Genomic DNA, 9,467 nt, shown 5'->3' with positions numbered 1-9,467 from the left:
GGAGGTAAGTAATGTTTATTTTTTTTAACCCGCCCCATCCCGGCCACCCAAGGTTAAAAAAATATATTTATTTTTTTGCTCATTAAAGTACACAATGAAGTAAAAAAATGCTGTTATGGTTACTGCACTAAAAGGCAGTAGTAGTGATGAGTAGACCCATCCAGTAGTGGTCGGGGGAGAGGGGGCAGCTAGAATGACAGTGAGGGGTGTTTTAAGGCTGTGTACTATGTGTGTATTCCCAGAATGGAGCAGACAGATGATGTTAAGGTTTTGGTTAATTACATCGCAAAGAGATTTTTAAGGTCCATCGGATTGGCTTCAACCCGCTCCACCCCTGTTCAAAACAGCAAGGGGGCCTCTGACACAGGTCATGGAGCAGCCACTAATGCTCTATGATAACTCTCCTAGTTGACCTTTGAAAAGCTACCATTCTGGAAAAAAAAAAAAACAACTTATGGCGGGGGTGTCCCACAATATGTCGTTCCCAGTCCTGCATCAACAGGTTGTGGAGAAAATAAGCTGACCATTGACACGTGGACCAGTAAGCATGGGCAGGGACTTACCTCTAATGTAATGGTGGCTGGGCCTGAGGCAGGAATTGCTGTGGGGCATATACTGCCACCACCAAGGATTTGTGGACATCACTCCTTGCCTGACGTCGCTTCCTCTTCTGTCTCCTCACCCAGTCAGCATTGTGTCAACACCACCACCAGTTTTAGTACAACCATGGGGAAATAGGAGCAGGCAGTGGCGTAACTAGAGTTACCGTCATTGTAATAATAAGCAATTTACCGTGCCTAATATTTGCAATGTCTAATATTAGAGGTATTGAAACGCAGTGACAGTATCACCCAAATAACACTTGTACACCAAATATATCTGCAGTATATCCAAAGACTAATATACTACAGTGACATTATAGTAGCTGAGCACAGAAAATACAACTAAATCCTCACTAAGACTCGCTCAGAGGTCACACTAACATTTTTTCAGAAGGGTAATAACTAGAGATGAGCGAGCACTAAAATGCTCGGGTACTCGTTATTCGAGACAAACTTTTCCCGATGCTCGAGTGCTCGTCTCGAATAACGAGCCCCATTGAAGTCAATGGGAGACTCGAGCATTTTTCAAGGGGACCAAGGCTCTGCACAGGGAAGCTTGGCCAAACACCTGGGAACCTCAGAAAAGGATGGAAACACCACGGAAATGGACAGGAAACAGCAGGGGCAGCATGCATGGATGCCTCTGAGGCTGCTTAATCGCACCATTATGCCAAAATTATGGGCAACAGCATGGCCATGACAGAGTGACAGAATGAAGCTAGATAGCATGTAAAACATCCAATAATTGACCCTGACACTATAGGGGACGGCATGCAGAGGCAGCGGCAGCAGGCTAGAGAGTGTCATGGCGACATACCCTAAATGGACTCAGGCTTCAAACCAATGGGTGGCAGAGAGGAACCAAAGGAGGTGAGCAAGAAGCGCTCAAATAATATCGGTACATGATAAAAGTTTGCCAGTATATTTTGTGGATTACACAGCAGGGTGGCGACAAAGTTAACATGGAAGCCATGAAAACAACCCAAAATTCTGCCTGACACAGCTCGTTTGATAAGGGGACCATGTATGGAGGCAGTGAACTAGTAGTAGATTAAAGGTGCTGCAGTTAAAACTATGTTAGTTGGATCTTGGCATGGAGCTGGCGCTCCGCTGCCAGGCGAGCTTTCGCCAATCCAAGCCCCTGTCTCTAGGCTACTCCCCAAACAGCACTTCTAAGAACCTTTTGTATAAGATCAAGTGTAGTAGCGTTCTTATAAGTTTGGGATATGGCGGGTGAGGGGAATGTAAACAGATGCACAAGAAGCGCATGATGCGCATGGAGCTGGCGCTCCGCTGCCAGGTGAGCTTTCGCCAATCCAAGCCCCTGTCTCTAGGCTACTCCCCAAACAGCACTTCTAAGAACCTTTTGTATAAGATCAAGTGTAGTAGCGTTCTTATAAGTTTAGGATATGGCGGGTGAGGGGAATGTAAACAGATGCACAAGAAGCGCTGAAATAATATCGGTAAATGATAAAAGTTTGCAAGTATATTTTGTGGATTACACAGCAGGGTGGCGACAAAGTTAACAAGTTTGATGTGGAATGCCCTGTAATAGCTCTTGGGCGGTGTGCCTTTTATCGCCTAGGCTCAGCAGTTTGAGCACCGCCTGCTGTCGCTTAGCGACGGCACTGCTGCTGTGCCTAGAGCTACCGACTGATGGCGCCATGGCCACGGATGGTAATTCGGAGGAGGAGGAGGTGGAGGAGGGGTGGGAGGAGGAGGAGGTATACTAGACCTTTGAGACCTGGACCGAGGTAGGCCCCGCAATTCTCTGCGTCGGCAGTATATGACCAGCCCCAGGGTCAGACTCGGTCCCAGCCTGCACCAAGTTAAGTGTAGTAGCGTTCTTATAAGTTTGGGATATGGCAGGTGAGGGGAATGTAAACAGATGCGCAAGAAGCGCATGATGCGCATGGAGCTGGCGCTCCGCTGCCAGGTGAGCTTTCGCCAATCCAAGCCCCTGTCTCTAGGCTACTCCCCAAACAGCACTTCTAAGAACCTTTTGTATAAGATCAAGTGTAGTAGCGTTCTTATAAGTTTAGGATATGCCGGGTGAGGGGAATGTAAACAGATGCGCAAGAAGCGCTGAAATAATATTGGTAAATGATAAAAGTTTGCCAGTATATTTTGTGGATAACACAGCAGGGTGGCGACAAAGTTAACAACTTTGATGTGGAATCCATGAAAACAACCCAAATTTCTGCCTGACACACCTCGTTTGGAGGTAGCAATGGAGACAACGTGTGGAGGCTGCTATGGAGACAATTTAATTTGGATAGTGCCTGTATGTGGCAGTCCAAAAAAGTTTTCAAACCAGAGGAGCGGGTAGGTGGCCCTCCAGAAAAATGAAATAGATTGAGTGCCTGTATGTGGCAGTCCAAAAAACTTTTCAAACCAGAGGAGCAGGTAGGTGGCCCTCCAGTAAAATGGAATAGATTGAGTGCCTGTATGTGGCAGTCCAAAAAAGTTTTCAAACCAGAGGAGCAGGTAGGTGGCCCTCCAGAAAAATTGAATAGATTGAGTGCCTGTATGTGGCACTCCCAAAAATTGTTTAAAACAGAGGACCGGGTAGGTGGCCCTCCAGAAAAATTGAATAGATTGAGTGCCTGTATGTGGCACTCCCAAAAATTGTTTAAAACAGAGGACCGGGGAGGTGGCCCTCCAGAAAAATTAAATGCATAAAGTACTATAGCTAGAGCCAGTGGGCCCTGTCAAAAAATAGCCAGTTTCCTCTGCTTTACTGTACAAAGAGGAGGAGAAGGAGGAAAATGAGGAGGAGGAGGAGTGGATAAATTATTCAGGTTGAGCTTCCTTCACCTGGTGGATATTGGAAATTATTAGAAATCCAGGCTTTATTCATCTTAATAAGCGTCAGCCTGTCAGCGCTGTCAGTCGACAGGCGTGTACGCTTATCGGTGATGATGCCACCAGCTGCACTGAAAACCCGCTCGGACAAGACGCTAGCGGCAGGGCAGGCAAGAACCTCCAAGGCGTACAGCGCCAGTTCGTGCCACATGTCCAGCTTTGAAACCCAGTAGTTGTAGGGAGCTGTGTGATCATTTAGGACGATGGTATGGTCAGCTACGTACTCCCTCACCATCTTTCTGTAAAGATCAGCCCTACTCTGCCGAGACTGGGGACAGGTGACAGTGTCTTGCTGGGGTGACATAAAGCTGGCAAAAGCCTTGTAAAGCGTACCCTTGCCAGTGCTGGACAAGCTGCCTTCTCGCCTACTCTTCCTCGCTACTTGTCCCGCAGAACTACGCACTCTGCCGCTAGCGCTGTCAGAAGGGAAATACTGTTTCAGCTTGTGAACCAGGGCCTGCTGGTATTCATGCATTCTCACACTCCTTTCCTCTCCAGGGATGAGAGTGGAAAGATTTTGCTTGTACCGTGGGTCCAGGAGAGTGAACACCCAGTAATCGGTGCTGGAATAAATTCTTTGAACGCGAGGGTCACGGGATAGGCAGCCTAGCATGAAATCTGCCATATGCGCCAGAGTACCAACGCGTAAGAATTCACTCCCCTCACTGGCCTGACTGTCCATTTCCTCCTCCTCCAACTCCTCTTCTTCTGCCCATACACGCTGAACAGTGAAGGACTCAACAATGGTCCCCTCTTGTGTCTCGCCAACATTCTCCTCCTCTTCCTCCTCCACCTCCACCTCCTCTGATATGCGCTGAGAAACAGACCTAAGGGTGCTTTGGCTATCAACAAGGGAATCTTCTTCCCCCGTCTCTTGTGACGAGCGCAAAGCTTCCGACTTCATGCTGATCAGAGAGTTTTTCAACAGGCCAAGCAGCGGGATGGTGAGGCTGATGATGGCGGCATCGCCACTGACCATCTGTGTTGACTCCTCAAAGTTACTCAGCACCTGACAGATATCAGACATCCACGTCCACTCCTCATTGTAGACTTGAGGAAGCTGACTGACCTGACTACCAGTTCTGGTGGAAGTTGACATCTGGCAGTCTACAATCGCTCGGCGCTGCTGGTAAACTCTGGATAACATGGTCAGTGTTGAATTCCACCTCGTGGGCACGTCGCACAACAGTCGGTGAGCGGGCAGTTGGAGGCGGCGCTGCGCTGCCCTGAGAGTGGCAGCATCTGTGCTGGACTTCCTGAAATGCGCACAGATGCGGCGCACCTTCGTGAGCAAATCAGACAGATTGGGGTATGTCTTGAGGAAACGCTGAACTATCAGATTTAACACATGGGCCAGGCATGGCACATGTGTCAGTCTGCCGAGTTGCAGAGCCGCCACCAGGTTACGGCCGTTGTCACACACAACCATGCCTGGCTTCAGGTTCAGCGGTGCCAGCCACAGATCAGTCTGCGCCGTGATGCCCTGTAATAGCTCTTGGGCGGTGTGCCTTTTATCGCCTAGGCTCAGCAGTTTGAGCACCGCCTGCTGTCGCTTAGCGACGGCACTGCTGCTGTGCCTAGAGCTACCGACTGATGGCGCCATGCCCACGGATGGTAATTCGGAGGAGGAGGGGTGGGAGGAGGAGGAGGCATAGTAGGCCTGAAACACCTGGACCGAGGTAGGCCCCGCAATCCTCGGCGTCGGCAGTATATGACCAGCCGCAGGGTCAGACTCGGTCCCAGCCTCCACCAAGTTAACCCAATGTGCCGTCAGCGATATATAGTGGCCCTGCCCGGCAGCACTCGTCCACGTGTCCGTGGTCAGGTGGACCTTGTCAGAAACGGCGTTGGTCAGGGCACGGATGATGTTGTCTGACACGTGCTGGTGCAGGGCTGGGACGGCACATCGGGAAAAGTAGTGGCGGCTGGGGACCGAATACCGAGGGGCGGCCGCCGCCATGAGGTTGCGAAAGGCCTCGGTCTCTACTAGCCTATAGGGCAGCATCTCCAGGCTAAGCAATCTGGAGATGTGGACATTAAGGGCTTGGGCGTGCGGGTGGGTTGCACTATATTTGCGTTTCCGCTCCAGCGTCTGGGGTATGGAGAGCTGAACGCTGGTGGATGCTGTGGAGGATCGTGGAGGCGACGATGGGGTTTTTGTGGCAGGGTCCTGGGCAGGGGGCTGACTATCAGCTGACACAGGGGAAGGAGCAGTGGTGTGCACGGCCGGAGGTGAACGGGCTTGTTGCCACTGAGTGGGGTGTTTAGCATTCATATGCCTGCGCATACTGGTGGTAGTTAAGCTAGTAGTGGTGGAACCCCTGCTGATCCTGGTTTGGCAAATGTTGCACACCACAGTCCGTCGGTCATCCGGTGTTTCCTTAAAGAACCTCCAGACTTCGGAAAATCTAGCCCTCGCCACGGGAGCTTCACTAGTTGACACATTTGGCGCTGATGCACCAGCTCTGGCCCTGCCTCTCCGTCTGGCCCCACCACTGCCTCTTCCAACCTGTTCTGGTCGAGGACTCTCCTCTGTCTCAGAAGCACTGTGTTCACCCGGCCTATCAACCCAGCTTGGGTCTGTCACCTCATCATCCTCCGATCCCTCAGTCTGCTCCCCCCTCGGACTTCCTGCCCTGACAACAACTTCCCCACTGTCTGACAACCGTGTCTCCTCATCGTCGGACACCTCTTTAGACACTTCTTCCACTACGTCAAGAAGGTCATCATCACCCACAGACTGCGACTGGTGGAAAACCTGGGCATCGGAAAATTGCTCAGCAGCAACCGGACAAGTGGTTTGTGAGTGTGGGAAGGGTCCAGAAAACAGTTCCTCAGAGTATGCCGGTTCAAATGGCAAATTTTCCTGGGAGGGGGCAGACTGGGGGGGAGGAGGCTGAGGTGCAGGAGCTGGAGGAGTGCCGATTTCGGTGACATGGGTGGACTGCGTGGAAGACTGACTGGTGGACAAATTGCTCGAAGCATTGTCGGCAATTCACGACATCACCTGTTCGCACTGTTCTGGCCTCAACAGTGCTCTACCACGAGTCCCAGTAACTTCAGACATGAACCTAGGGAGTGTAGCTCTGCGGCGTTCCCCTGCTCCCTCATAAGCAGGTGGTGTCTCACCCCGGCCAGGACCACGGCCTCTGACCCCTGCAGTAGTTGGACGCCCACGTCCCCGCCCTCGTCCTCTACCCCTAGCCCTCGGGTTAAACATTTTTAAAATGAGAGTTATAACTTTAATTTTTTTTAAACTTTTTTTTGTGTTTTTTTGTTTTTTTTTTTGTGTTTTTTAGTTTTTAAAACCAAACGATGCTATCCTATTGCTATGGCTATTTTCTAGCCAAGTATGAAAGCACACTACTATGCCAGATGAGATGACGCTGAGTTATTAAACAAAATAAACGTAAAATAAAAAAGGAAATGGCAGACTGTGCCTAATTGAAATCCAACCCCTAATAAATTTTCCCACTTCGGTCTTTGCAATGGATATGTGCGTCACTAAGCGCAAAACACAGCGGTCGCAAGTCTCACTACAAATTGCTCACAATTTGCTAGTAGATGCACTGCAGCAAGTACAGCCACCAGCAGATCAACCAGAAATCAAATATATATAACGCTACTGTAGGCGTAAGTAAGCCGTTTGGATTCTCCTATGGCTATTTTCTAGCCAAGTATGAAAGCACACTACTATGCCAGATGAGATGACGCTGAGTTATTAAACAAAATAAACGTAAAATAAAAAAGGAAATGGCAGACTGTGCCTAATTGAAATCCAACCCCTAATAAATTTTCCCACTTCGGTCTTTGCAATGGATATGTGCGTCACTAAGCGCAAAACACAGCGGTCGCAAGTCTCACTACAAATTGCTCACAATTTGCTAGTAGATGCACTGCAGCAAGTACAGCCACCAGCAGATCAACCAGAAATCAAATATATATAACGCTACTGTAGGCGTAAGTAAGCCGTTTGGATTCTCCTATGGCTATTTTCTAGCCAAGTATGAAAGCACACTACTATGCCAGATGAGATGACGCTGAGTTATTAAACAAAATAAACGTAAAATAAAAAAGGAAATGGCAGACTGTGCCTAATTGAAATCCAACCCCTAATAAATTTTCCCACTTCGGTCTTTGCAATGGATATGTGCGTCACTAAGCGCAAAACACAGCGGTCGCAAGTCTCACTACAAATTGCTCACAATTTGCTAGTAGATGCACTGCAGCAAGTACAGCCACCAGCAGATCAACCAGAAATCAAATATATATAACGCTACTGTAGGCGTAAGTAAGCCGTTTGGATTCTCCTATGGCTATTTTCTAGCCAAGTATGAAAGCACACTACTATGCCAGATGAGATGACGCTGAGTTATTAAACAAAATAAACGTAAAATAAAAAAGGAAATGGCAGACTGTGCCTAATTGAAATCCAACCCCTAATAAATTTTCCCACTTCGGTCTTTGCAATGGATATGTGCGTCACTAAGCGCAAAACACAGCGGTCGCAAGTCTCACTACAAATTGCTCACAATTTGCTAGTAGATGCACTGCAGCAAGTACAGCCACCAGCAGATCAACCAGAAATCAAATATATATAACGCTACTGTAGGCGTAAGTAAGCCGTTTGGATTCTCCTATGGCTATTTTCTAGTCAAGTATGAAAGCACACTACTATGCAAGATGAGATGACACTGAGTTATTAAAAAAATAAACGTAAAATAAAAAGTAAATGGCAGACTGTGCCTAATTGAAATCAAACCCCTAATAAATTTTCCCACTTTGGTGTTTGAGGTGGATATGTGTGTCACTAAGAGCTAAACACAACGGTAGCAAGTCCCCCTGCAAATTCCTCACAATATGGTACTAGCTGCAAATAAAAAAAAAAAAGTATAACGTTATTGTAGCCCTAAGAAGGGCTGTTGGGTTCTTGTTGAATCACTCCTGCCTAACAGTAAGCTAATAGAACACCCTAACGCTTTCCCTGACCAGCAGCATCTCTCTCCCTAGCGGCATCCAGACACAGAATGATCCGAGCAGCGCGGGCAGCGGCTAGTCTATCCCAGGGTCACCTGATCTGGCCAGCCAACCACTGCTATCGACGTGTAAGGGTACCACGTCATGCTGGGTGGAGTGCAGAGTCTCCTGGCTTGTGATTGGCTCGGTTTCTGGCCGCCAAAAAGCAAAATGGCGGGAGCTGCCATTTTCTCGAGCGGGCGAAGAAAATAGCCATAGCAATAGGATAGCATCGTTTGGTTTTAAAAACTAAAAAACACAAAAAAACACCAAAAAAAGTTTAAAAAAAAATTAAAGTTATAACTCTCATTTTAAAAATGTTTAACCCGAGGGCTAGGGGTAGAGGACGAGGGCGGGGACGTGGGCGTCCAACTACTGCAGGGGTCGGAGGCCGTGGTCCTGGCCGGGGTGAGACACCACCTGCTTATGAGGGAGCAGGGGAACGCCGCAGAGCTACACTCCCTAGGTTCATGTCTGAAGTTACTGGGACTCGTGGTAGAGCACTGTTGAGGCCAGAACAGTGCGAACAGGTGATGTCGTGGATTGCCGACAAAGCTTCATTATCATAATCTTCAAGTTTTTGATACCCGGAAAAAGGAGGTTTAAACACCAGAGGAGCTACTAACTCGGCACACTCCCAAATTATTATAATGTTATATCTGTTCTATCAGCAAAACCACTCAGCTCAGGGATTAACCAAGATATGATCCTGCATCAGTGTAGCTACAGCATTCTCAAGGTATGTTTGCTTCATAATGCATCAAGTCAAATGTTTCATTTACCGTATATACCGGCGTATAAGACGACTTTTGAAGACAGAAAAATCTTCTGTCTTCTCTGGGGTCGTCTTATACGCCGGTAATGTTTCTTCTCACCTTTTCCGCGATCCACCGAAGCTACGCTCCGGCCGCCGGTGACAGCTACGTGGGTGCCGGCGTCGCAGAGAATATGACGTCGGCACGCGGCTGACGTCATATTCTGTGA

Source organism: Engystomops pustulosus, chromosome 6 (assembly GCF_040894005.1).
Source record: "Engystomops pustulosus chromosome 6, aEngPut4.maternal, whole genome shotgun sequence".
NCBI lineage: Eukaryota > Metazoa > Chordata > Amphibia > Anura > Leptodactylidae > Engystomops > Engystomops pustulosus.
The sequence above is the reverse complement of the archived record's forward strand: the minus strand, read 5'-3'. Positions refer to the sequence as shown.